Here is a 5,391-nt window from a genome sequence, read left to right as displayed (position 1 = left end):
CCCACAGATTATGTACAGTGACTCGGACCAAGGCCGGCAAAATGTTGCCTCGAGGTCAGCATTGACTACATCCCTGCTTGGACTTGAAAAGATCCATTGATCTGTGCACAAAAAAGAACACTGCTCAAGACATTCATTATTAATGGACCTTTTATTTTCATTTTTCAATGTTTCTTGCTCCCGAGTAATTACTTCTGAGATTCAGTTATATTCAGTTAAATTTCATATCATCTACATCAAGTGTTTCACCACAGAATGTCTTGTTTGAAATTGATGTGTATCATGCAGAAGACCACAGTCCTTAAGGTTGGCATGAAGAATCCATAGAAGTCCAGTCAGGAAAGCCACAAGCGTCTCTGCTTGAAGGAACAAATCTGGTTTCCAGAAGCAGTCTAATTTGAGATGAATTTGGAGAGCTCCATGGAGTGAAGTTTTTAAACAAGCAACGCCCTCATTCTGTTGTCCACTCTTATAATGATGTTACTACAGACAGGAGCAGCTCTGAATTCAGTTCTGATAATCAACCTGTTCATAAACAAATAATAATATGGGAAATAATGCAAGCCCATAACTATACATAGCTTGGGTTAGTTCAAATTTTGTCCTTTCAGTGCAAGAACGCCCTTAGCAAAACATTTTTGTGCACCCATCGGTGCAAAAATGCCCCTATGTCTGCTGGTAAGGGCGTTGTTTGCACCCAAATGATGATATGATAGAGGGATAGTGGCTTACTCCTGAGACCATAGTAATTGGCAATTTGCCATGATGTAATCTAAAAAAGTGTGAACTGATTGTTTTTCGCCACATAAAAGAATCATGGCAATTAGAATATGCAATAAATTAAACCAATGAAAGCAAAATACACACTTTCATACAGTACACCTTGGATGAGCACAACCACCCCTCCCCTCCCCCCCCCCCCCCCCCCATCAATGGGATGTCTTCATTGCTCAGAAGTCCAGTCAAGATAGAGATTTGTGTTAGCCTTTTTCATTTTGCATTATCCTCGGGTCAATGTGTACAGATTTCACCCTCATCCGCATTACAATCATGGTGAATTATTAATAATAATACAGTTTACATGTAACCTACCATTCAAGAGTTGATAAAATGAATCAATCAGCTGGTTGCAAGAACACACATTGTAGCAGACACAGTTATGGTGGTTCTGAGGTTCCAGACTTCTTTGTCATAACTGTAGTAAGCAATTAAAAGCAAAACGCAAAGAGATAAAACATATTCATGAAATTAATATACAAGTTAAGCTCAGTTGCCAGTGTGTTAATCATAATAGTAGTCCAAGGGTGTTTTGATTAAAGTCACTTCTGGCCTGGGGAGGGGCACTATGGTTCCTCAGCCATTGGCGGCGCAATTAAAAAAAAATATGAAATCATACCTTGTGCTTTAATTTACTAAAAAAAGCTCGTAATAGAATGCCAAACTTTGGTGTACTTATTCTTTTCTAGAGCAATCCTAACAACTTTACTTAAAAAATCTGGTATCAAAATAAATTCCTTTCAATTCATGTTTTTTTTTTAATATTTTTTCTTAACTTCTTAAATTGTTTTTTTATTGTTATTTTCAAGACAAAGTTCATCAGTGACATTAAATTACTATTGTCAATAAAAAAAAATTACCCAGTTATGAATATTGACTTTTTACATGTAATCATATTTTTGTCTGACATGTACTTAAACAAACATAATGTTGCAAAATTTCCTGACCCTGTACCTGGGAATGGCAAATTTAGTATCAAAAGTTGTGTGAGACTTGAAAGTAAAACGTCAGTCAGCGGTGCGGAAATAAAATTTTGAGTGGCAGATTTATTCTGAAAAATGTCAAGGGGGACCATATGCCATATGCCCCCCACCCCCCGAGTATTGTGATTGATGTGAAAAGATGTAAAAAAAAATCATGATTATGCATTCAATATTAATAATGAGACACCCTTTAACTGAAAGCACCTGGAAAAGCATTGTAATCATCCATTAAACAATTTAAAGTGAAAAAAAAATCTGTCATCTATATAGCACCTCATGTGCTTGCATAAAAATCAAGAGTCAGCTACATAGTAGCCCGGGGGGGGGGGTACTCACGAGATAAGGCGTATGGGGATATGCCGCGGGAATGGGTCGCCTTTTTTGAAGAAATCCCTAAACATGGCGAATGGTTTTATGCTTGAAAATCCCTAAGCATGGCCCAATTTTTAGATAATGTCCTTAAACATGGGTCCATATTCTACTCCAATGTCTTAGGTCCAAATCCAAAATGACCTTACATTTTGGGCGATAACCTTTTTTTTTTTTTTTGCTTGTCAAGTTTTCCAGGCGAAAATGTGCCCCCCTCCCCCTTTTGGAAATCCTGGATCCGCCCCTGTAATGAATCCCTAATAATGGGTACCTTTTTAGCAAAAATGACCTGTAAATATCGGTACGGGTTTCGAACTTACAGCCGCACACCTTTGTCCAAACCAAATCTAAGTACCCCCCCCCCCCCGGCATAGTAGATCTACATATTGAATCAAAAAAATAAATGTATTTACATGTATATCTTTTTATATTTATATGAGATGGATATTAAAAATGTGACTCATACGGCACATCATTACAAATCAACGACACAAATAGACTGTCCTTGCTAAGAACCTCTTGTGCAATCTGCCCGTAAGAAAATAAAAAAGAGCCCTGGGCGGGCAACATCCTATTCAATGTTAAAACTTCCCCAAGAATGTGGCAGATGTGGCCAATAGATTCTGAAAAGTAGCCCAATACATGTAGACCCCCTATACCTTTGTTGTTTTTTCTTGTCTGGCGAGATATACGGAGTCTGGAGAACCCCCCCCCCCCCCCCTCAAATAAAAATAAAAAAATAAATTATCCTCTAAAGACAAAAGTCGACACAGCAAAATTTTCACTTTATCCCAGGCCAGGCCAAGGAAAGTCATAAAAAGGGAGGTTAACAGTAGACTACCTCGAGCGAAGTTCGTGCAGGCTCCACTCCACTTCACTACCGCTACACTACGCTCCACCTACCCGAACTTCGAGACCGTGAACTCTATCCGATATTCCGAGTGACAAAGGTGGGATTTTATGGGGGGAAATATAAAATTCATGCAACATCACGATCTTTAAAAACAATTAAATTTAATATTCTTACTTTACACCAAGTTTCACTTCTTTTCCATGCTTCTATCAGTCTAAAAATGGGTGATTTAGAGCCAATATGAAGTTCCTCACACGTATAAATAATTTGCTGCGGATTTCAAAACATTGCATGCACGTGCGATACGGCAGCGAATTAGTTATTTATGTGAGGAACTTCATGTTGGCTCTAAATCACCCATTTTTAGACTGATAGAAGCATGGAAAAGAAGTGAAACTTGGTGTAAAGTAAGAATATTAGTTATAATTGTTTTTAAAGATCGTGATGTTGCATGAATTTTATATCTTCTCCCCATTAAATCCCACCTTTGTCACTCGGAATATCAGATAGAGTTCAGTCTCGAAGTTCGGGTAGGTGGAGCGTAGTGTAGCAGTAGTGAAGTGGAGTAGGGCCTGCACGAACTTCGCTCGAGGTAACGTTGGACAGACTCTTAAAAAAAGATAGACAAATGGAGAGGAATCTTTTTTGGAAATGTCTAGACTGTAGTGTCATGGAAGTCTAGTTTAATTTCTATTTACTGGAAGGCTATTCGCCGTTGAAACCGATATAACTTAAAAAATCATTTCAAATAGGAACAAAAATAATCTTTAAAGGTCATTTTTGATGTTTCATACATAATTAGAGCCTACACATTTACTTGCTTCTGGATGATTTTTAACAGCACTGCACCGGCAATGACCTGCCGTGTTGTTGATACAACCGTGCATTACCGACACAAAAAGTCAAGTGTGGGACTGGGATTGAAATTGTACGGTATAAAATTTGTTGAAGGTGAAATTTCGACCGGCGATAAAGATACATTTTCACTTTTTTCAGAATAATTTTTTTCCCTGGCATAGGTCTAAAATATAGAAATTCTCTAAAAACATACATAATGGAGAAAGAATTGTCTGAAAAATGAATATTTTCTACTTACTCTCTTCCACAAACAGGATTGTTGCGAGCCATTATTTTGCTTTTTCGGCTAGTCTTGTGCTGCAGACCCTGTTTACAGCTGCAAATCGTCTGCAGATCAGCTGCAACTTGCGTTCAATCGCAAGCCTTTTTCTTGCAACGCAAATTGGCGATTGATTGCTAGTTGCAGTCGATCGGAATCGGCTGCAAAGTTGCAGTCGATTTGCAATCAATTGCAACATAACTTTCTTGCAACGCCCCATAAGTGTTTTTTTCACAACATATGCATCATTAATTTTTTTTGCAACGGATACAAATATTTATGTTTATATATGGTATACAATTTGTTTTTGTTTGATGGAAGTGAAATAAATAAATTAGAATTTGAATTGAGTTTGAATTTGAATTACTCTATTGCCCTGTTTTTCAAAAATACTAGAAAAAAGTATGTACAATCGTATAATTCATCATATATGTAATAATTCTTTATTAACCAACGCTTAATATGGTTTCAGGTCTAATCATTCTTGTGAACATGCTTTGATTGAATTACATGATATCTTATTACATAATATTCATAATAATTAACATTCATTCGGTATCTTTCTTGATTTTTCAAAAGCAATTGACTTGATTGACCATAACATTATTTTATATAAATTGCCATATTTTGGAATTCGTGTTGTAGCCCTTCAGTGGTTTCATAGTTATTTATTGAATAGGAAACAATACACAACCTTTAATAATAATGCGGAATGCGGAATTCCGCAGGGGTCCGTACTCGGCCCCCTGCTTTTTCTGTTATATGTCAATGATTTATGTAATGTTTCATCATTTTTCCATTTCATTTTGTTTGCTGATGATACCAACATTGTATCTTCACACAAAGATTTTGATATACTCCTGCGTAAGACAAATAAAGAACTCCGCAAACTTATCGACTGGTTTGATTCCAATAAGTTAGCAATCAATTATGATAAAACATGTATTTTGCTTTTCTCCAAATCAAATATTAAGTCTCCTTACCACAAAGTTAAAGTAAAAATAAATAATTTATATTTGAACGTTTCAAAGTCCGTAAACTTCATTTGAGTTTTACTGGTTGATCAACTTTCTTTTCGAGACCATCGCATGAATTTACTTAATAAGATTTCCAAGAATGTTGGTATCATCAGTAAATTACGTTCTATTTTACCCGAAAAACAATTATTTATGTTGTACAACTCACTTGTACTTCCTTTTATCTATTATTGTAATATTACTTGGGGAAATATAGGAAAAAAATAATTAGAACCCTTTCATAAATTGCAGAAAAAAGCCTTACGTATCTGTACT

At 36.2% G+C, this 5,391-nt stretch overlaps 1 long non-coding RNA gene across 1 annotated transcript; it reads right to left on the bottom strand.

Moving 5' to 3' along the window:
- Nucleotides 1–462: 462 nt before the first annotated feature.
- On the bottom strand, nt 463–4,126 carry LOC129260065 (uncharacterized). The gene is made up of 3 exons (XR_008584441.2): nt 4,079–4,126; nt 1,093–1,195; nt 463–525 (listed from the first exon to the last, which is right to left on the bottom strand). It is a non-coding gene; the product is annotated as an uncharacterized LOC129260065 (long non-coding RNA).
- Nucleotides 4,127–5,391: the final 1,265 nt, after the last annotated feature.

Source organism: Lytechinus pictus, unplaced genomic scaffold, assembly GCF_037042905.1.
Source record: "Lytechinus pictus isolate F3 Inbred unplaced genomic scaffold, Lp3.0 scaffold_22, whole genome shotgun sequence".
Classification (NCBI taxonomy): Eukaryota; Metazoa; Echinodermata; class Echinoidea; order Temnopleuroida; family Toxopneustidae; genus Lytechinus; species Lytechinus pictus.
The sequence above is the reverse complement of the archived record's forward strand: the minus strand, read 5'-3'. Positions and strand labels throughout refer to the sequence as shown.